The sequence below is a fragment of the Cherax quadricarinatus genome, chromosome 4 (genome assembly GCF_038502225.1).
Source record: "Cherax quadricarinatus isolate ZL_2023a chromosome 4, ASM3850222v1, whole genome shotgun sequence".
In the NCBI taxonomy this organism is placed as follows: Eukaryota; Metazoa; Arthropoda; class Malacostraca; order Decapoda; family Parastacidae; genus Cherax; species Cherax quadricarinatus.
In genome coordinates this window covers 43,255,640-43,280,639 of record NC_091295.1, presented here as the reverse complement: position 1 = coordinate 43,280,639, position 25,000 = coordinate 43,255,640, and the positions used below count along the sequence as shown (strand labels likewise).

Sequence of the window (25,000 nt, the reverse complement as noted above, 5' to 3'; positions counted from 1 at the left end):
TTCAACTAGAAATTTGGGGTTGGAAGGCAGCAACAGGTTCGATGTGTGGTGATTAATATTTACGGTGGAAGGCAGCACGAGCGTGACGTTGCTTAATTAACGTTCGTAACTGCAAGGACAGGTGTGGCATTTATTAATTAATATTTGTAGTTTAATGACACAGCGTTGTCTAATTAGTGCTTGTAGGAAAAAAACATGGTGATTAATTATTTTTTTTGGTGCTAAAAGGCAAACAATTACATGAAAAAACTCTGAAGCATTTATTCAATTAAAATTCATATAAACACACAAGTGCATGGAAAAAAATCATAATAAAAACTCTGGCATGATTTTTTTTTTCATTGCCACGATAACGCAAGTGCAATGGTAAATTTGTTTCCAAGTGGATTTACATGAAAGCGTATGATTTTTTAGGGTAATTCAGTTATATTTAAGGTTTTTCTCATGAGAATGTGATAATATTTCTTAAGGGAATGACAGGAACACAACATATTGTTGAAGAAGTTAATATTCTTTTCATACGCCTTGACTTCTTGTAAATAACGAAGTTGACTTGTTGTAAATAACGAGAGTGCTGCAGTCTTGTAAATAACGAGTGTTGGGGTTTTGTAATTAACGAGGGTGTTGGAGTCTTGTAAATAACGAGAGTGTTGGAGTCTTGTAAATAACGAAAATAACTTCTTGTGAATAACAAGTGATAACTTCTTGTAAATATCGCGAGTGTTAGAGTTCTGTAAATAACGATAGTGTTAGAGTTTTGTAAATAATGACAGTGTTGCAGTATTGTAAATAACGAATGCTGGTGTCTTGTAAATAACAAGACTGTTGGCTTCTTGTAAATAATTAGTGTTGGAATCGTGTAGACAACGAGAATGTTAGCTCATTGTAAATAACGAGTGTTGGCGTCTTTCGAGTAAAGAGTGTGTTGGGGGTCCTTGTAAATAAGGAGAGTGTCTCCGCTCGTGTCGAGATGAATAGACCAACGTTAATTATACATCTGGATGTCTCACTTCCTTGATAACACTCATTCATAAAGGCAGGTGTCGGTAACACATACTCTCTCTCTCTCTCTCTCTCTCTCTCTCTCTCTCTTTGGATGATGATGATGATGATCCAAATTAACTGTAGAAGTTCTGGTGGGTGACTGATCCCACTGCCTGGTTCCAGATCAGGCTTCTCTCTTGATGGCTTGATCAATCAGGACGGCCGCCCGAAGGCACCACAGCCCGGCTGATCAACACCCAACTTATCCAGTTTCCTTTCGGAGATAGCTAAGGGGTCCGTTGATAAATCCCCCTTTTGTATGTACAAGCCTTTTGTGGGTGGGAGCAATTTCAGAGTGCAGATTTTGGACCACTCACTCAAGAATTCTTCAGTTGTAAATTATAATAAAGCTTTCTCGCCTATGTTCCAGAGAGTACAATTCGAAGGACATTTGACGAACTCTTTAATTTATGTGCGTGGATGAATATATATGGGCAGTAAAGGTTCTTCGTACATTATCCAGATATGCGATTTTGCTTCCTTTAAAAGTCATGCATCTTTAAGGCAAGAAATATAACTTACAGAAGAGCATTACTGGGTTAACATGTATTGTCATGAAAGTTCTGGTTACCCAGCTTTTCCGTGTGTATATGAGAGCACTACTCGTAATCATTGAATAAAGGACAGTCTGGTATCGTTCCTAAGCGCTTCACAGCTTCACATTAATCTTTCACTCTCTTGAGTGGAATGAATTTGTTTTATACCCTGTTTCAGTTTTTATTTGCTCAGTTTGTTCATAGAGAAGTAACTAAACTTTTTCCTCGTTAAACATCATATTGTATTCTGTGGCATACTGGAAGACCTGGTTAATATCACCTGGGGTATTTGCTGTATCCTCAGTAAGGGCGATCAGATGCAGACTAACGAGAGATCAGGTCTTGTTAAACAAGTGAATCGGTTCAGATGTACGGACGAACACGTTCAGATAAACCAGCGAAAGTAATCAGTTCGGACAGTTTATTCCAGTACATTCCTGGTGACAGTGTAGCCAGACAGCGTCACCTGCCACACCAGGTAAGAAAAAATGATGAATCAATAATAACCCTGATTTTCAATATGGAAAATTTAACTACGGTCATCTGGCTGTACTGAGAAGGACGTAGTAGTAGTAGTAGTAGTAGTAGTAGTAGTAGTAGTAGTAGTAGTAGTAGTAGTAGTAGTAATAATAATAATAATAATAATAATAATAATAATAATAATAATAATAATAATAATAATAATAATAATATTAATAATAATAATGAAACAAACAGGCTAAATGATCTCAGATACTGAGTGTGCTCACTTAATATTTAAAACAGGTCTTTATAGATCCCAAATAGATATAAGGGGCCATGAGTAATCAGATTTCCTTCCAGAAGGGGAAGCAATAGCTCCACTTCCTTCGATCAAGAGACCTTCACCAGTATTACGCCTTCCTTAAAGGGGCGCTCCATCGTGAAACAACTGGATTATCCATGAGACATAATTGTAAGTTCTGATATTTTGATGTGTCAACACCAGCTCTTCCGATATTGCCATTAATTTTAACTTGACACCTTTCACATTGCCTGCCTCACATTTTCCTCATTAGGAAATATATATAATGACTGAATTATGGAACATTATTATTACAAGGCAACAGGGGCGTATGTCTTCATAAGGTATCAACGTTGAGTGCATGTATGTGTGTACTCGCCTAATTGTAGTTGCAGGGGCCGATTCACAGCTCCTGGTTCCGCCTCTTTCATGGTCGCTACTAAGTCCATTCTCTCCCTGCTCTATGAGCTTCATCGTACCTATTCTTAAAGCTATGTATGGATCCCTCCTCCACTACGTGTATGTGTGTGTTTGTACTCACCTAGTTGAGGTTGCGGGGGTCGAGTCCGAGCTCCTGGCCCCGCCTCTTCACTGATCGCTACTAGGTCACTCTCCCTGAGCCATGAGCTTTATCATACCTCTGCTTAAAGCTATGTATGGATCCTGCCTCCACTACATCGCTTCCCAAACTATTCCACTTACTGACTACTCTGTGGCTGAAGAAATACTTCCTAACATCCCTGTGATTCATCTGTGTCTTCAGCTTCCAACTGTGTCCCCTTGTTACTGTGTCCAATCTCTGGATCATCCTGTCTTTGTCCACCTTGTCAATTCCTCTCAGTATTTTGTATGTCGTTATCATGTCTCCCCTATCTCTCCTGTCCTCCAGTGTCGTCAGGTTGATTTCCCTTAACCTCTCCTCGTAGGACATACCTCTTAGCTCTGGGACTAGTCTTGTTGCAAACCTTTGCACTTTCTCTAGTTTCTTCACGTGCTTGGCTAGGTGTGGGTTCCAAACTGGTGCCGCATACTCCAATATGGGCCTAACATACACGGAATGATTGTGTGTGTGTGTGTGTGTGTGTGTGTGTGTGTGTGTGTGTGTGTGTGTGTGTGTGTGTGTGTGTGTGTGTGTGCGCATACTCACTTACTCAGGGGTCGAGTCACAGCTCCTGGCCCTGCCTCTTGCTAGTCGCTACTAGTTCCACTCTCCCTGCTCCAAGTGTTTATCGTACCTCTTCATAAACCATTTTAGGGATCCTGCCTTCAATGAATCACTCTCCATATTATTCCACTTCCTGACAACTCTAAGGTTGAAAAATACTTTCTGACATTCCTGTGACTGATCTGAGTTTTCAACTTCCAGTTGTGTACCTTTGTTCCTGTGTCCTATATCTGAAACATTCTGTCCCTGTCCACCTTGCCAGTTCCTCTCAGTATTTTATACGACATGATCCTTTCCCTCCCTACCCCTCTTGTCCTCCAGCTCGTCAGGTTGAGTTCTTTAATTGCTGAGTTTACTAATAGTAATGACTTTTTCGTAATTGCTGAAATAACTATGCTCGTTACGTCCCGTCTTCTTTACATAATTTATCAATTTTTTTTATAAAAACGTTCAGTATTTTTGATATAGCGTATCAACGGGTTTACAAAGTTACACTTAATTCGCAAGAAACATCTGCATCACTAGATATCTTCAGTGACGAAACGCTTCGCCTCCGCTGCAGGCTTCATCAGTCGAATACGGAATTGAATTATAATCCTGAAGACAGTAAACGAGGAGGAGAGATAGTTTGAGATCCCTCAGCCGTGGTGGAAGATAATGAGTCTCTTGCCTAAAGACCAAGAGACAGATTATCATCCACACACAATGAAGCATTAGATTCAATCTTCTCTGGAAATTGTATGGCAATAATTGCCTATTTGTAATTACCTAACTGATTTTTGGGGAAAAGAGGGTTGTTGACGACAGACTAAAAACAGCTACGTCATGTATTTTTTATAGCTCTGTATGGAGCCAGCAGCCACAGTATCGTTCAACACATTCCACGTTTTTTTTTATCTCATGTTACGAAAACGTTTTCAGATTATTTCGTGGATCAGTTGAAATTTTCGTAAGTGTCCAGTTGATCTTGTAACGTCGATAGTAAACTCTCTGAGCCTCCTAACTTTCCATCTGAGTATTTTGTATATCGTGACTATGACCCCTTCCTGTATTTCGTCCTACCATTGCCTGTGGAGATTTCACTATGACTGAATCTGAGGGAGAGACGATAGAAAGAGAAATAGACTTGAAGATAGGAATAAAAGGAGGGACTGTGAAGGGGAAAAGAGAAGGGAAATGAAGAGGAGAGTGGGTGAAGAGGGAAGGAGAGAGGGGGAGTGGAGTGGAGAGGGGATCAAAGAGAAAGCAAGTGAGGGGTCAAAAGAAAGGGTAAGGAAATTAGGGTCCAAGGAGAGAAGAGGGGACAGGGGATCAAAGAAAAGGAGAATCAGGTGAAGGGGGACGAGGGGAGTCAAAGGGAAGAAGAGGAGTCGAGTGCATAATAGGAGAGCAAAAGAAGATACAAGAGTGAAAGAGAGAGAGAGAGAGAGAGAGACAGAGAGAGAGAGAGAGAGAGAGAGAGAGAGTGAGAGAGTGTGTGTGTGTGTGTGTGAAACACACACACACACACACATAGGGAGACTGACATGCATGTTGATTCTGTAATAGCGTATTTCTCAGTAATATAGGACAACACATAATACTATAACAGAACACAACCCTTATTATAGTATGTCACAGTAATATATCATGTTTCTTTCTTCACGTTAAATGAGGATCATATCGTTGAGCGCAGTAGTATGTTTGCTTCATTTTCACACGACATTAGAGTTCTTGGAATGACATACAAATTAAATTCTTTCTGCAGCTGGAATATTTCAATAAAATATATTGACTAGCTACAATCCATTTTTTTAAGAAAACAACAACAGCATCAACAACAACAACAACAATAATAATAATAATAATAATAATAATAATAATAATAATAATAATAATAATAATAATAATAATAATAATAATAATAATAATAATAATAATAATAATAATAATAATAATAATAATAATAATAATAATAATAATAATAATAATAATAATAATAATAATAATAATAATAATAATAATAATAATAATAATAATACCACAACATAGCAAAAGAGTACAGAAACGACAGAAGTTTCAGTAATCTTAAGAGACACTCCAGTGGAATTATTCTGTGGCATGCTTTTAGATGTTGTGCTGCTGGAGGTTTTGCCAGGCCCATTAACCCTTGCGTACCTGACCTGTCAAAACATATTGGGTTGCACTACGAGGAATCCATTTGCGAGAATTCAGCCCAGTCGGCCCAAACACATCGTGACCTTTATAGAGTGGCAGGTCACTACTTACTACTTTAATCTTTGGTGAATATCTTTTTCCGATGACTCCATGGAGCATATCATGGCCTATGAAACTATCTCTTTGTCTTCCTTCTTCCTCCATAGGAGAGAGAGAGAGAGAGAGAGAGAGAGAGAGAGAGAGAGAGAGAGAGAGAGAGAGAGAGAGAGAGAGAGAGAGAGAGAGAGAGAGAGAGAGAGAGAGAGAGAGAGAGAGAGAGAGAGACAGACAGACAGAGACAGAGAGAGAGAGACAGAGAGAGAGAGAGAGAGAGAGAGAGAGAGAGAGAGAGAGAGAGAGAGAGAGAGAGAGAGAGAGAGAGAGAGAGAGAGAGAGAGAGAGAGAGAGAGAGAGAGGGAGAGGGAGAGAGAGAAGGTTCCGGTCAACCTTAGCCTGATATTCGCTCTGCATGTTCCCGTTTTGCACTTTTGTGATGTTTACCTCCCACAGTCTCTTCTTGAGAAAGGAGGTTATTAATGGTCAGGTCGGTTTTGTTGAAAATGTTAAGAAACTGACTACTGGATATATGTTAGCCACTGTTAAGACTTGCTCAGGTCAACGACTTGTACTGAAGAGGGTTTCACTGCTAAGACGAATTCTTTCAAAGGACTTGTCTCCTGCAGGGATCTATTGGATATGGAACAAGCCGACATTGTTAATAAATGAACTGAAAGATCAGGTGATCGTTAGAAATAGATTTATGATAAAGTTGGTTTGAAGGATCATGAAATCATTGGTGTTAAGTTCATGACAAAATTTGTTGAAGGTATAAGAAAGTCTTGTTTTGTCTAGCATTCCATGAATACATTTGAACTGGATACCCCATGTTGAGATGTTGAGATAAAAGTCTTCAGTCCTAATGCCTTTTGATGTTTCCGAGGCCAGAAATACGGATACGTTCAGAAGTGTTGCACCGCCGATCCACAATGAAAAAAATGTGCCAGTAAGGAACATGAGGCCTAATACTACATGCACATCACAAGCTTGTCTTGACTGCCAAGGCGCTTATTTTCTTAGTAACCCGAACTGTCCCATATTCAAGACTGAGAAAGACGTCTGTACTCTCAGGTAAATCTGAACGTCTTGTATCCTGTGGCTCGTCCTGCAATGTGCAGTGCTGGTGCCCAGACTCTACCCCTGCTCCTGCGCCTCCACTTCTCTCATTGATTTTATTTTTTTATTATTATCACACTGGCCGATTCCCACCAAGGCAGGGTGGCCCTAAAAAGAAAAGCTTTCACCATCATTCACTCCAACACTGTCTTGCCAGAAGGGTGCTTTACACTACAGTTTTTAAACTGCAACATTAACACCCCTCCTTCAGAGTGCAGGCACTGTACTTCCCATCTCCAGGACTCAAGTCCGGCCTGCCGGTTTCCCTGAACCCCTTCATAAATGTTACTTTGCTCACACTCCAACAGCACGTCAAGTATTAAAAACCATTTGTCTCCATTCACTCCTATCAAAAACGCTCACGCATGCCTGCTGGAAGTCCAAGCCCCTCGCACACAAAACCTCCTTTACCCCCTCTCTCCAGCCTTTCCTAAGCCTACCCCTACCCCGCCTTCCTTCCACTACAGACTGATACACTCTTGAAGTCATTCTGTTTCGCTCCATTCTCTCTACATGTCCGAACCACCTCAACAACCCTTCCTCAGCACTCTGGACAACAGTTTTGGTAATCCCGCACCTCCTCCTAACTTCCAAACTACGAATTCTCTGCATTATATTCACACCACACATTGCTCTCAGACATGACATCTCCACTGCCTCCAGCCTTCTCCTCGCTGCAACATTCATCACCCATGCTTCACACCCATATAAGAGCGTTGGTAAAACTATACTCTCATACATTCCCCTCTTTGCCTCCAAGGACAAAGTTCTTTGTCTCCACAGACTCCTAAGTGCACCACTCACTCTTTTCCCCTCATCAGTTCTATGATTCACCTCATCTTTCATAGACCCATCCGCTGACACGTCCACTCCCAAATATCTGAATACATTCACCTCCTCCATACTCTCTCCCTCCAATCTGATATCCAATCTTTCATCACTTAATCTTTTTGTTATCCTCATAACCTTACTCTTTCCTGTATTCACCTTTAATTTTCTTCTTTTGCACACCCTACCAAATTCATCCACCAATCTCTGCAACTTCTCTTCAGAATCTCCCAAGAGCACAGTGTCATCAGCAAAGAGCAGCTGTGACAACTCCCACTTTGTGTGTGATTCTTTATATTTTAACTCCACGCCTCTTGCCAAGACCCTCGCATTTACTTTTCTTACAACCCCATCTATAAATATATTAAACAACCACGGTGACATCACACATCCTTGTCTAAGGCCTACTTTTACTGGGAAATAATTTCCCTCTTTCCTACATACTCTAACTTGAGCCTCACTATCCTCGTAAAAACTCTTCACTGCTTTCAGTAACCTACCTCCTACACCATACACCTGCAACATCTGCCACATTGCCCCCCTATCCACCCTGTCATACGCCTTTTCCAAATCCATAAATGCCACAAAGACCTCTTTATCCTTATCTAAATACTGTTCACTTATATGTTTCACTGTAAACACCTGGTCCACACACCCCCTACCTTTCCTAAAGCCTCCTTGTTCATCTGCTATCCTATTCTCCGTCTTACTCTTAATTCTTTCAATAATAACTCTACCATACACTTTACCAGGTATACTCAGCAGACTTATCTCCCTATAATTTTTGCACTCTCTTTTATCCCCTTTGCCTTTATACAAAGGAACTATGCATGCTCTCTGCCAATCCCTAGGTACCTTACCCTCTTCCATACATTTATTAAATAATTGAACCAACCACTCCAAAACTATATCCCCACCTGCTTTTAACATTTCTATCTTTATCCCACCAATCCCGGCTGCCTTACCCCCTTTCATTTTACCTACTGCCTCACGAACTTCCCCCACACTCACAACTGGCTCTTCCTCACTCCTACAAGATGTTATTCCTCCTTGTCCTATACACGAAATCACAGCTTCCCTATCTTCATCAACATTTAACAATTCCTCAAAATATTCCCTCCATCTTCCCAATACCTCTAACTCTCCATTTAATAACTCTCCTCTCCTATTTTTAACTGACAAATCAATTTGTTCTCTAGGCTTTCTTAACTTGTTAATCTCACTCCAAAACTTTTTCTTATTTTCAACAAAATTTGTTGATAACGTCTCACCCACTCTCTCATTTGCTCTCTTTTTACATTGCTCCACCACTCTCTTAACCTCTCTCTTTTTCTCCATATACTCTTCCCTCCTTGCATCACTTCTACTTTGTAAAAACTTCTCATATGCTAACTTTTTCTCCCTTACTACTCTCTTTACATCATCATTCCACCAATCGCTCCTCTTCCCTCCCGCACCCACTTTCCTGTAACCACGAACGTCTGCAGAATACTCTAACACTACATTTTTAAACCTACCCCATACCTCTTAGACTCCATTGCCTATGCTCTCATTAGCCCATCTATCCTCCAATAGCTGTTTATATCTTACCCTAACTGCCTCCTCTTTTAGTTTATAAACCTTCACCTCTCTCTTCCCTGATGCTTCTATTCTCCTTGTATCCCATCTACCTTTTACTCTCAGTGTAGCTACAACTAGAAAGTGATCTGATATATCTGTGGCCCCTCTATAAACATGTACATCCTGAAGTCTACTCAACAGTCTTTCATCTACCAATACATAATCCAACAAACTACTGTCATTTCGCCCTACATCATATCTTGTATACTTATTTATCCTCTTTTTCTTAAAATATGTATTACCTATAACTAAACCCCTTTCTATACAAAGTTCAATCAAAGGGCTCCCATTATCATTTACACCTGGCACCCCAAACTTACCTACCACACCCTCTCTAAAAGTTTCTCCTACTTTAGCATTCAGGTCCCCTACCACAATTACTCTCTCACTTGGTTTATAGGCTCCTATACATTCACTTAACATCTCCCAAAATCTCTCTCTCTCCTCTGCATTTCTATCTTCTCCAGGTGCATACACGCTTATTATGACCCACTTCTCGCATCCAACCTTTACTTTAATCCACATAATTCTTGAATTTACACATTCATATTCTCTTTTCTCCTTCCATAACTGATCATTTAACATTACTGCTACCCTTTCCTTTGCTCTAACTCTCTCAGATACTCCAGATTTAATCCCATTTATTTCCCCCCACTGAAACTCCCCTACCCCCTTCAGCTTTGTTTCGCTTAGGGCCAGGACATCCAACTTCTTTTCATTCATAACATCAGCAATCATCTGTTTCTTGTCATCCGCATTACATCCACGCACATTTAAGCATCCCAGTTTTATAAAGTTTTTCTTCTTCTCTTTTTTAGTAAATGTCTACAGGAGAAGGGGTTACTAGCCCATTGCTCCCGGCATTTTAGTCGCCTCATAGGACACGCATGGCTTACGGAGGAAAGATTCTTTTCCACTTTCCCATGGACAATAGAAGAAATAAAGAAGAACAAGAGCTATTTAGAAAAAGGAGAAAAACCTAGATGTATGTATATATATATGCATGTGCGTGTCTGTGAAGTGTGACCAAAGTGTAAGTAGGAGTAGCAAGATATCCCTGTTATCTAGCGTGTTTATGATTCTCCATTTAATTATTTTGTACTAGTAAGGAGGAAAAGAAGAGACATCAATGAGCCAACTGCTAGTCACTCTCTCCTTACCTACATTGAATATCTTATAACAAACTTCCTTGGATCCCACGAAGACTAACTCTGTATCAGTATCCTCTTTCACTGACTCAAACAACAGTTAAGAAATTGCTAGAGGATATTGTCATAGCTTCCCCAGTGACTCCATTGTGGGAACAAAAAGTCTTAAGCAAATGGCTTTGAAAGGCATTGATGTTCTAAACTAACACATTCACTAAGCTGCAATGGAATTGCCGTGGTCTTAGAAACAAACACCTGGAACTTTCGCTGCTGAAATGGTCACAGACCATTCGCAATTTGCCTATAAGAGACACTTCTAACGAACATAGTCGTAGACTGTGCTGCTCTTGAACACTATCATTTATATAGAAGAAATGACGGGCGTGAAGTGTCCATCTGTGTTCACAACAGATCGCTTGATACTGAAGCGTTGAGATTAAGACACATATGCAACATCTGGGTATCTTTATTGTAGACGTTTCGCCATCCAGTGGCTTTATCAATACAAATTCTAGGACATAACTTGAAGACAGTAGAACTATGTACAGAAGATGAGGTTATTGAAGCGTTATTGAATTCAGCTCCCAACGCAGTCGCACGTAGAATTACCTTTAATAATTCGTATCTAGGTGTTGTTCCGTTACTGTCTTAAGCCCGAGACACTGAATTTTGATGGGATAAACTTGCTTGTTGATCTCGTTGCCCACTTTAAATTTATTTTATATTTCAATGCTCATCATCATTAATGAGGATGCCTTTGAACAAACAGGAGAGGTACGCAAATTGCCGAATTAATATTAAATACTAACCTCACTCTTCTAAACGACGGTAGAAAAACTCGTGTAGATGATCAAACTGGAAACATTTCAGCGCCAAATTTATCTTTTTCTACTCAGGATATTGCACCTTATTTGTGGGGTTTATGACTACTAGGATAGTAGCAGTTACCCGATATTCATTTCTTACGATTCCGAAACCTCGTTTTTCTGTCCTAGTTAAACCTACAACATCAGACAGGTTGAGGGTTATTCTCATGGGTCCACGACCTTGATATTCCCCGAAGTGAAAGTTACTCATTGATACACAACGTCACATCATCAGTCACTAGAGCTGCTGAGTTAGCAATTCGTAAAGCCTCCATACTTTCACAAAAGAATAAGATTCTCTTGCTGACACAAGAATGCCGCAAGGTACTTACTTTTAAGAATAGACTTATCAGGATTTTCGAGATGGAATACACTGCGCAATACCTTTTAGAATATAAACATGTTCGGCCTCAGGAAAAACGTATATTCAGATAAACAATTAGGCGAGTACAATTAAGCAGCGTGTGTCTTGCACTTAGCGGATGGAGGACCGAATCTCCATCACTCCTAATGCTATATGACTGACACTGGTTTAAAGCGTTGCAGATATACTAATATGGAATAATCATATATGCCAAACATGTGGCTAGGCTGTATTTCCACTCATAAAAAGTAACATACTATTCAATCAGATCTAGTCCACTGTACACAGTATCACTAAGAAACACTTCCTACAACACATCTCTTTTTCAGTTAGCAACACCAGGGTGGAGATAGTCAACACCATCGCCAAGAGATTTACATTCAACAGCAGCTCGGCCAACTACCACCCATCTTTCTTGCAGAATAAAGCTGAAGCCGAGCTCAACCCATAGGCGTTGTCACAGAGGGAACATCACAACATATAAATGTTTTCCCTGTATAATGATCTAAGCTTTGCAATAATACCCTATAAAAGTAAAATTTCCTTCCCTTCTGGGGTAAGTTCTGACATGCTATGACATTTTAATCAGCAGTATAATTAAGTTGCTAGAGTTGATCACGTACGATCTACTGATTCCATAAAGGTTGCCTGTGAAAAGTCATGGAGATAATGATAAACCAAAGGCTACTTTTCCCTTAGGGACACAGAACCTGTTAAATAACAGACAGTGTGCAGTCCTCACCAACGGAGGCACGCTGCGTCAATTAATGGGCCAGTAGGCCTTCTGCAGTGTCCCTCCATTCTTATGTTCTTATGTACTTCAGGATTTTACCTGCAAATAATTTAGCATTGCGACATTTTGGACGTAAAGCTAAACAGCTCCCTCTATGTCCAAAAAATGGATAAATGTTTAAGAGGTCGTTTTATTGAAAAAACTGAAGATAGAGCCTTCTCAGTCAGCGTACATCACGTCACTTCGGTAGTGGGTACTGCAAGGCTGTGAGCTAAGCTCAACATTATTTTCTGTGTCGATCGATGACTTGTCTCCAGCATTCGTCCCGAGAAACCTGAATACTCACTTTATGTTGATGGTTGTGAGTCGCAGCGTTCATCTTTGAAGGCGAAATGTTCGGCTGGGCGGATTCAAACTGCTCTGGAGTTTGCCCAACCTTGCGCGATGTAGCGGCGCTAAAAGTTGTCTGCTACTGTAAGTATTATAGTCGTCTTCGTTCATTCAACCTCTCCTGTTAACATTACACTAAGTCTTGGTGACAATGTTGTTACCACTGCAGTCATCAACTAGGTTCCTGAGTCGCCACTTCGACCGCAAGCTCAAATGGAGAAAAAACCACGTTGAAATCCTTGTCACATGCTGCGGTCAGTGTCTGAATATCTTACATTATATCACCGGCACCTATTGGGGAGCCAAGAGAAAATCTTTATTGTTTATATGACCCTGATAAAATCCAAAATCGAAGATGTATGAAACGGCAAGCGATGCTACCTTAAAGAGGAAGAAGTTCGGAAAATTTATTTGCGTGCGTGTCTTTGAGCGTTGTGATGTACCCAGATTGAGAGACTGGAAGTGGAAGCAAACTTGCTTTTTCCCCGATTACGCCGAGATTAACTTACGGTTTAATGTGGCATCATGACCGCCAAGGAGTCAACACACTGCCTGTTGCACACTTCAACGTCATTTAAATTTAAATTAGAAAAAAATAGAGTAAAGCACTGGTTTGGTAATAGAGTTGTACGTGAGTGGAGCAAACCTCCGAGTAACGTCATTAAAGCTAAAATATTGTGTAGTTTTAAGAAAGGTTAGGCAAATACGTGAGTAGGAAATGTTGATACCGACAAGATGTGGAAAAATATACTAATGTACAGTTCAGGACATTTATTAAAGGAAACGTTTCCCCACGATCGGCTTCTTCAATCCTAATACAGAGATAACTAGGAAACGAGTATATATAGCGGCAGGAGTCAGGTTGAACATTAAAATGGTATGAAATACCGACAGGTTGTTAGGTGAGACACATATGCAACAGTTAGGTATCTTTATTTCGAAACGTTTCGCCTACACAGTAGGCTTCTTCAGTCGAGTACAGAAGAGTTGATAGAAGCAGAAGAGACTTGAAGACGATGTAATCAGTCCATCACCCTTAAAGTTTTGAGGTGGTCAGTCCCTCAGTCTGGAGAAGAGCATTGTTCCATAGTCTGAAACAATATGGAGATGAAGTGACAGGATGGAGCCTTATATAGCGCCAGGAGGTGAGACGTAGGTCACTAGTAGAAGTAAGAACGCAGATGTTGGGAGGTCAGGTCCCTCTCAAATCCGGCCGTTCTCACTAGTAGAGGTCGTCGAAGTTGATTGCAGGTCTGTACCAAGATACCCTTGTGTTGCAGTGTCTGACAGCTTGAACATTAAAGTGGTATAAAATACCGACAGGTTGTTAGGTGAGACACATATGCAACAGTTAGGTATCTTTATTTCGAAACGTTTCGCCTACACAGTAGGCTTCTTCAGTCGAGTACAGAAGAGTTGATAGAAGCAGAAGAGACTTGAAGACGATGTAATCAGTCCATCACCCTTAAAGTTTTGAGGTGGTCAGTCCCTCAGTCTGGAGAAGAGCATTGTTCCATAGTCTGAAACAATATGGAGATGAAATGACAGGATGGAGCCTTATATAGCGCCAGGTGAGACGTAGGTCACTAGTAGAAGTAAGAACGCAGATGATAGGAGGTCAGGTCCCTCTCAAATCCAGCCGTTCTCACTAGTAGAGGTTGTCGAAGTTGATTGCAGGTCTGTACCAAGATACCCAGACTGAGGGACCCACCTCAAAACTTTAAGGGTGATGGACTGATTACATCGTCTTCAAGTCTCTTCTGCTTCTATCAACTCTTCTGTTCTCGACTGAAGGAGCCTACTGTGTAGGCGAAACGTTTCGAAATAAAGATACCTAACTGTTGCATATGTGTCTCACCTAACAACCTGTCGGTATTTTATACCATTTTAATGTTCAATCTGTCAGGCACTGCAACACAAGGGTATCTTGGTACAGACCTGCAATCAACTTCGACAACCTCTACTAGTGAGAACGGCTGGATTTGAGAGGGACCTGACCTCCCAACATCTGCGTTCTTACTTCTACTAGTGACCTACGTCTCACCTCCTGGCGCTATATAAGGCTCCATCCTGTCACTTCATCTCCATATTGTTTCAGACTATGGAACAATGCTCTTCTCCAGACTGAGGGACTGACCACCTCAAAACTTTAAGGGTGATGGACTGATTACATCGTCTTCAAGTCTCTTCTGCTTCTATCAACTCTTCTGTACTCGACTGAAGAAGCCTACTGTGTAGGCGAAACGTTTGGAAATAAAGATACCTAACTGTTGCATATGTGTCTCACCTAACAACAGGAGTCAGGTGGAGTGTCGCGTGGGTGGTGGTGGTGGTAGTAGTAGTAGTAGTAGTAGTAGTACAACTGTGGTGAGATAGGTTGGGACTGAGAAGGACCTGTCAACATGTTACAGCGGTCTCCAGAATGGGTAATATACGGTTGATTAGCAATTCGGATATTGTGTAATTTCCGGACTTTTGATGGATAGTGTTACTGACAACAATTAGGGCAGCCTCTATGCCCTTTCACAGTCTTAAATCTTCTTCCTTAATGGCTATTCTAGCCTCACTGAATTTCATGAGGTGTCCAACATCGTCCCTGAGTTGAACACATGCGTTTCTGCGGTAATCACGGTTTCAAGCGTTCTTGTGTTCCCTGATCCTAATATCCAGAAATCTGGCTGTTTCTCCCACATATACTTTGTCACACTCTCCACATGGTATAGTGCCAAAGTCATTCTTAGGTTTTTACATTATGATTCTAATAGTAAATATTAGTGGATATTTTAGCAAGTTTTCTGTCAAGAATTTTAGAAACGTTAGTTGCAACGTTGTTGACCGGTAAAACGATGTAACTTGGAGGCTTTCCTTCAACTGGAGTGGTGTAAGTCTTGCTGAAGATGCGTGTTGCACGTTTTCTGCAATCATGTATAAGGTGTAGGGGGAAGTGTAGCGAACTGAAAAAATGTGTGATGTATATGAATTCTTCCTCTTGGAACTGTGAACTAAAAGTTCTGTAAGCTCTCAGAAAGAAGCCCACAACTACCCCACGTTTAGTTTTGTACCATGGTGAGAGAAGAAATGTAGACGCTCGTTCTTGTAGATACCTACACGGTAGACTTTGAAAGAAAGTCTGTTTTCACCTGTGAGTAAGAGAACGTCGAGAAATGGTAATTCGTTGTCCTCCTCCTCCTCCTCCTCCTCCTCCTCCTCCTCCTCCTCCTGTAGGGTAAATTTAATTGCAAGTTCCAGAGTATTAATGGTACTTCTAGATTTTTGGATACAATGACCAAAATATCATCAACGTGCGGCATCCATGTAATTGATCTGGGGATGCTTTTTAAGATCTGTCTGGATTCAAGGTCGTCCATATATAGATTGGCTAATACTGCACTAAGGGATAAGCCCATGGCTAGCCCGAACAGTTGTTTATACTTGATGTTTTCAAACCTAAAACAATTATAACGAACACAGTTCGACATGGCTCACAAAATCCCTGCAAGGTACAGGTAACAATGTATCATTATTAATCACCCTGTGAAGAAGATCAATGGCTTGAGTAACTGGAACATTGGTGAATAAGGCAGTGACGTCGAAACCTGCAAGCTTCTTATAGTACTCAATACCAGATGTAATAGGTCTCATGGGCAAATTTGGTTTTGGGTCTTCGGTAAACCATAATGTCTACCAGCCCCAAGTCAGCAAGGCGAAAGTGTTTAAGGCTGCCCTAATTGCTGTCAGTAACACTATCCATCAAAAGTCCAGATGTTACACTATATTCAAATTGCTAATCAACCGTTTATAACCAAATCAGGAGACCACTGTAACATAATGTTGACAGGTCCTTCTCAAACCCAGGCCATCTCAACATTTGTACTACCACTACTCCTACTGCTACTACTACTACTACTACCACTACCACTACTACTATTACCACTACTACTACTACTACTACTACTACTACTACTACTACTACCACCGCTACTACTACTATTACCACCACTACTACTGCTGCTGCTACTACTACTACTACTACTACTACCACTACTACCACTGTTACCCACGCGCCCTTTCACCTGACTCCTGCCACAATATATATATATATATATATATATATATATATATATATATATATATATATATATATATATATATATATTGTTTCTTAGTTATCACTGTATGAGAACTGAAGAAGCCGCTCGTGGCGAAACCTTTCCTTTAACATATGTCCTGAACTGTATGGAAGTGTCTTTCCACAAATACACAAGTGGGTGTGGATGGGTGTGAGTTGGACCTGACCGGCTTTGGCCAGTAGGCCTAGTACAGTGCTCCTTTCGTATGTTTTTTTTTTTGTCATCAGTGTTTTCTTCTGAGTAACAATACACCCCTGACCCTCAGACTTCAGTCTCTCCGTCGAGCACCAGGTTTCGCACGTGGGATATCTATAGCGTACGCTGCTTGTATTAGACAAATAAACCATTTTATCAGGGAAGATATGCCTGACAATAACTTACACCCTACTCTGATGATACCCATTTGTTCACACTTCCGGACTACAGTGTCATGCTATGGGACTTATCGTTCAGGAGGAGAGGCTTATTTGTCCCTAGTTCCTTCCTAGTTGTCAAGTATGCAAGTGTCGAGACAAGATAGTCTTATGACCTATATATAAGTCGGTCGTTAGGCCCATCGAAAAATAACAATAATAATAATAATAATAATAATAATAATAATAATAATAATAATAATAATAATAATAATAATAATAATAATAATAATAATAATAATAATAATAATATAATAAAAATAATGATAATAATTAAAAATAATAATATAAATAATAATAATAATAATAATAATATAAATAATAATAATAATAATAATAATAATAATAATAATAATAATAACAGTAATAATAAAATAATGAATAATAATAATAATAATAATAATAATAATAATAATAATAATAAAGATTGAAATAAAATATAGAGAATATACTAACAAGAATAACAAAGCATATAAACTAGATAGTTATATCCCTGTATTACGTGCAGTGCTAAACCAGTGTGAGTCATTCAGAACAATGATTGGTGGAGCCTCGATTCTTCTTCCGCTAATTGCGACTCTGTCTCCGAGCCGTTAACCCCTTGATGCTCGCCTTCCTAGCAAGTTATGTGTATAAAATACTAAGAACGCTGACTCTAACCCCAGTAGATAGCAAAAGCTCAAAATTAAATTCATTTCCCACCAAAATACCTCTACGCAGATAGATTTCATTGAAGTTTATTTACAGGAAATTCAGGCAGAAATTCACTTGGGAGAACACAGGGTATACCTTATCTGAGCTCACAGCTTCCACACCTTATTATTAATATACTATTTTGTAAACATTCACGGTATTACGGTCGTAAGGAGATAAAAGCTTGCTTTTATCTCCTCTCTCTCTCTCCTCTCCCCCTCCCTCTTATCTTCCCAGCATCCACTCCTCCCTCCCTCTCTGCATCCCACCATTTCATCCTCATTTGCTTCCTCTCTTCACCTCCCTTCCTCCACCCTCCCTCAGCCCGAAGACTCTTGCTGGTGAGGATCAAGCTTGCTCGCACCCCGGCTCCTCGTACACCCTACAAAAGAATCCCGCAGCATGCAATTACGTGGCTATTGTGGGGGCAGAATGGACCTGAGTCCCGTAGCTGGGGGGTACCGCCGGGGACGTATCTTCAGGGCAATTTTGCCTCCTTTCCTGAGTGTTTCGCCGAGCTGATTGTATTGCCCGTGATATTCTTCCTTTTTGTCTGCGTTGAGGGCGGAGGAATGGTGGGGGGGGGGGCAGTAAGTAGGAGGAAGGAGGGGCAGCAAGAAGGAAGAAAGGGAAGGAGGGGAGGGAAGGAAGGGAGGGAGGGAGGGCGTGTATAACACCATCTGCATGAGAACCGCCGCGTTGTTTCATATTTCGCTGAGGCGCCGACCGTAACCCGGAATTTCAGGAAGGATTTTTTATTATTATTATTTTTCTTCTTCTGGCGAGGAAAATTAGACTGGAAATTAGGCAGAAACCGAGCGTGTAGCGGCTGCTCTCTCGTGTCTTCCTTTCTTATTACCTATCTTTTCCACCTCTCACAATCACTGCCTGTTTCTCTGCGTGTTTGTATATATATGTATATACATATATATATATATATATATATATATATATATATATATATATATATATATATATATATATATATATATATATATATATATGTATATATATATATATATATATATATATATATATATATATATATATATATATATATATATATATATATATATATGTATATATATATATATATATATATATATATATATATATATATATATATATATATATATATATATATATATATATATATATATTATTTTATTATCACACCGGCCGATTCCCACCAAGGCAGGGTGGCCCGAAAAAGAAAAACTTTCACCATCATTCACTCCATCACTGTCTTGCCAGAAGGATGCTTTACACTACAGTTTTTAAACTGCAACATTAACACCCCTCCTTCAGAGTGCAGGCACTGTACTTCCCATCTCCAGGACTCAAGTCCGGCCTGCCGGTTTCCCTGAATCCCTTCATAAATGTTACTTTGCTCACACTCCAACAGCACGTCAAGTATTAAAAACCATTTGTCTCCATTCACTCCTATCAAACACGCTCACGCATGCCTGCTGGAAGTCCAAGCCCCTCGCACACAAAACCTCCTTTACCCCCTCCCTCCAACCCTTCCTAGGCCGACCCCTACCCCGCCTTCCTTCCACTACAGACTGATACACTCTTGAAGTCATTCTGTTTCGCTCCATTCTCTCTACATGTCCGAACCACCTCAACAACCCTTCCTCAGCCCTCTGGACAACAGTTTTGGTAATCCCGCACCTCCTCCTAACTTCCAAACTACGAATTCTCTGCATTATATTCACACCACACATTGCCCTCAGACATGACATCTCCACTGCCTCCAGCCTTCTCCTCGCTGCAACATTCATCACCCACGCTTCACACCCATATAAGAGCGTTGGTAAAACTATACTCTCATACATTCCCCTCTTTGCCTCCAAGGACAAAGTTCTTTGTCTCCACAGACTCCTAAGTGCACCACTCACTCTTTTTCCCTCATCAATTCTATGATTCACCTCATCTTTCATAGACCCATCCGCTGACACGTCCACTCCCAAATATCTGAATACGTTCACCTCCTCCATACTCTCTCCCTCCAATCTGATATTCAATCTTTCATCACCTAATCTTTTTGTTATCCTCATAACCTTACTCTTTCCTGTATTCACCTTTAATTTTCTTCTTTTGCACACCCTACCAAATTCATCCACCAATCTCTGCAACTTCTCTTCAGAATCTCCCAAGAGCACAGTGTCATCAGCAAAGAGCAGCTGTGACAACTCCCACTTTGTGTGTGATTCTTTATCTTTTAACTCCACGCCTCTTGCCAAGACCCTCGCATTTACTTCTCTTACAACCCCATCTATAAATATATTAAACAACCACGGTGACATCACACATCCTTGTCTAAGGCCTACTTTTACTGGGAAAAAATTTCCCTCTTTCCTACATACTCTAACTTGAGCCTCACTATCCTCGTAAAAACTCTTCACTGCTTTCAGTAACCTACCTCCTACACCATACACTTGCAACATCTGCCACATTGCCCCCCTATCCACCCTGTCATACGCCTTTTCCAAATCCATAAATGCCACAAAGACCTCTTTAGCCTTATCTAAATACTGTTCACTTATATGTTTCACTGTAAACACCTGGTCCACACACCCCCTACCTTTCCTAAAGCCTCCTTGTTCATCTGCTATCCTATTCTCCGTCTTACTCTTAATTCTTTCAATTATAACTCTACCATACACTTTACCAGGTACACTCAACAGACTTATCCCCCTATAATTTTTGCACTCTCTTTTATCCCCTTTGCCTTTATACAAAGGAACTATGCATGCTCTCTGCCAATCCCTAGGTACCTTACCCTCTTCCATACATTTATTAAATAATTGCACCAACCACTCCAAAACTATATCCCCACCTGCTTTTAACATTTCTATCTTTATCCCATCAATCCCGGCTGCCTTACCCCCTTTCATTTTACCTACTGCCTCACGAACTTCCCCCACACTCACAACTGGCTCTTCCTCACTCCTACAAGATGTTATTCCTCCTTGCCCTATACACGAAATCACAGCTTCCCTATCTTCATCAACATTTAACAATTCCTCAAAATATTCCTTCCATCTTCCCAATACCTCTAACTCTCCATTTAATAACTCTCCTCTCCTATTTTTAACTGACAAATCCATTTGTTCTCTAGGCTTTCTTAACTTGTTAATCTCACTCCAAAACTTTTTCTTATTTTCAACAAAATTTGTTGATAACATCTCACCCACTCTCTCATTTGCTCTCTTTTTACATTGCTTCACCACTCTCTTAACTTCTCTCTTTTTCTCCATATACTCTTCCCTCCTTGCATCACTTCTACTTTGTAAAAACTTCTCATATGCTAACTTTTTCTCCCTTACTACTCTCTTTACATCATCATTCCACCAATCGCTCCTCTTCCCTCCTGCACCCACTTTCCTGTAACCACAAACTTCTGCTGAACACTCTAACACTACATTTTTAAACCTACCCCATACCTCTTCGACCCCATTGCCTATGCTCTCATTAGCCCATCTATCCTCCAATAGCTGTTTATATCTTACCCTAACTGCCTCCTCTTTTATATATATATATATATATAATATATATATATATATATATATATATATATATATATATATATATATATATATATATATATATATATATATGTCGTGCCGAATAGGCAGAACTTGCGATCTTGGCTTAAATAGCAACGCTCATCTTGCCATATAGGACAAGTGAAAATTTGTGTATGTAATAATTTCGCCAAAATCATTCTGAACCTAACGAAAAAAATATATTTCACTGTGTTTGTTTAGTATTAAATTATTGTAAACAAATCTAAAATATATTTAGTTGGGTTAGGCTAAAATAAATTGCGCTTGTTATAATAAGGTTAGGTAAGTTTTCTAAGTTTCTTTTGATGAAAAATTATAAATTTTTACATCAACATTAATAAAAAAAATATATCTTTAAACGTATAAGAGAAAATTTTAGAAAAGACTTAATTTTAAATGAGTTCTTGCTAATTGACCAGTTTTACATATTCGGCACGACATATATATATATTGCGAGTGATACATAACCATATAAAATCTCCATATGCTATGTAAATAATTTTTTTATGAAGAGAGGTGATTACAAAGGCTTTACGTTTTAATTGTCACATGGTATAAGAATATATATGCAATTATTTTAATTTGAAGGCAATGACCGGTTTGATGTTATAACAAAATAACAAATATGAATTAGAGTATACATAAGGAGGAAGTTTTTATTTTTAATGTTGAAAGAAAGTTTTTACTAAATAGATCAAGTTGATTCATTCCTGTGCCGATTATACGGATGTTATTTGCATTATACCATTTAATATTTATCACTAAACTAGTTGATATTAGGCATTATGCTTGGTAATACTCTGCATTATACTCAGTAATACTTTATATTATGTTTGTTGCCATTGTTAGCATTATGGTTGGTAATACTTATTGTCTTTCTAATAGTTTAAACAAATTTTGGTAATATTAAGTATTATTCTGTGAAGTATTTTAACCAACTTGAACTCACTGCTGCGAGTCCTAACTTTATTTTCATATCCTGAGAATATCTGACTAAGTGAGGGCTCGCAGCAGTAAATTCAAGTTGAACAAGTTTAAGTTTTGAAAAGGATATAGAGAAGTAATGGTTTAACAGTAGTATTGTGGATGAGTGAAACTCCCAATGGCAAAACTGAAGCGAGAACTTTGAGTAGCTTAAAAAATATGCTGAACAGGTACAAGAGTGTTTATGGGGCAGTGTGAGGTGAACCTGCTTAGCATGGACCAGTAGGCCTGCTGTAATGTTTCTTCATTCTTATGTTCTTGTATTTTTCAATATGAATAGCAATATTCAGTAATGTGCTTGATAATTAGCTAAATCAATTCCTTTCCAGTCCATATCTGAGGCCATGTTAGCTTGCTGCTAATTAAGTAAACAGTCAATGGCTAATAAAAAAAAGTACTTAGTAATACTCTACATTCATTTTCACTTGAAATTTCATTCTGTATTGGTGACTCAGATCCAACTCCTTTCCTGTTTGTCCAACATTCTAATTACTGTACTCACTGCTTACAAGAACCAGGAAACATAAACAGAATTCCTTATTATTGTGCTTTTTACACTCAACTTATGTATGTTAAAATATTGGAATGCCTACGAAATTTATGACATGTTCTCACTTTACCATGTACTAAATCCACAATTCTTTTACAAATTTTTTTCTCTACGTCATTGTCATATATCATTTTCTGGCTTCCTCCCGGGCATTATTAATTAATATTTTTGCAATTTTCATCATTTAATAATAAATATTATAAATGCTAGGACCCCTAACAAATAGAAAAGAGAGTCGTTTTTGCTGTACCCTAACTTGGGTGGTTAAAATTATAATGCATAGACGATCAAAATATATTGTTCTTCTTTTATATAGTCAGGATTTAAGATAATTTTCTTATATAGGAATCAAATTATCAAGCATCGTTTTAGTACAGTTCTTAATTTAGATTATTGAACGAAACTGTTTATGCAGGTAAAGAAAGAATTTATACGTTCTGAAGTGGATCATAAACAAAGAATATTGACAACATACTTAAACCCACTGGCTTACTACTGGTAACAAGGGATTACCCATTACCATTCCAGTATTAGAAAAAGAATCTATGGGAAGGGTGAGGGATCTATGGAAGGGTGAGGGATCTATGGAAAGGTGAGAGATCTAGGAGAGGGAGGAGGATGAATGATAGAGAAAAGCATGTAGGGACGAAACAAGGATCTAAAAGGACGGAGCAAGGATTTAGGGGAGACAAAGGAGAGAAGGGACGGGGCTCCCGTGAAGGGAGAGAAGGGAGAGAAGGGACGGGGCTCTCGGAAAGGGAGAGGCGTCTAAGAAATTGAGAGGTGATATACGTAAGATAGAAAGATCAAATGGTCGGCTTCTGTAAAGGAAACTATTACCATTATCAAATTACTTAATCTGTTACTTATGGTATTATAAACAATATCTAAGGTATTCTTTGCATCAACACTGCACATGCATAGTTATAATTTTCTTCCTTTATTTCTTTAGAGTAACTACTTTTTTTTGTGTGTGTGTGTGTGTGTGCGTGTGTGTGTGTGTGTGTGTGTGTGTGTGTGCGTGTGTGTGTGTGTGTGTGTGTGTGTGTGTGTGTGTGCGTGTGTGTGTGTGTGAAAAATTACGACTACTTCCCATTAAGTATTTTTAATAGTATGGTAAACGGAAGTTAAAGCCCAGCGACTAGACGAAGATCATTGTTTCATGCAGCCTGTTTACTACCAGTCAAGAACAATTTAATATCATAAGAAGTAACTAAATTAAATTTTCAGCATATTTATATACACAAGGGGAGGATATACATACACCTTACGGTGTCTATATCCTATCTAATAATGTCAAACTTCACTGTTTTCTAAGCTCGATTAGATCTCTAAGAGTAGTGAATTATGCTAAATTATTTATTATAATAAACACATATTAGAAATTGCTTTGTTATGCCAGGTTTTTCTTGAATTTGACACCTCCCAAGCAATATATATATATATATATATATATATATATATATATATATATATATATATATATATATATATATATATATATATATATATATATATATATATATATATATATATATTTATATATATATATATATATATATATATATATATATATATACATATATATATATATATATATATATATATATATATATATATATATATATATATATATATATATATATATATATATATATATATATATATATATATATATATATATATATATATATATATATATATATATATATATATATATATATATATATATACACATATATACAGCTGATTTCAAGAAAAAAATAACCTTAACTTTAAAAAACTGCCGAAACGGCGATTATATAATACTTTCAGTTCATGCATTCATACAT

General features: G+C 38.7%; 1 protein-coding gene across 1 annotated transcript in view; it reads left to right on the top strand.

Moving 5' to 3' along the window:
• The window catches only part of LOC128684340 (uncharacterized), a 319,293-nt gene that overhangs the window by 20,313 nt on the left and 273,980 nt on the right, over nt 1-25,000 (top strand). The window lies entirely within an intron of this gene.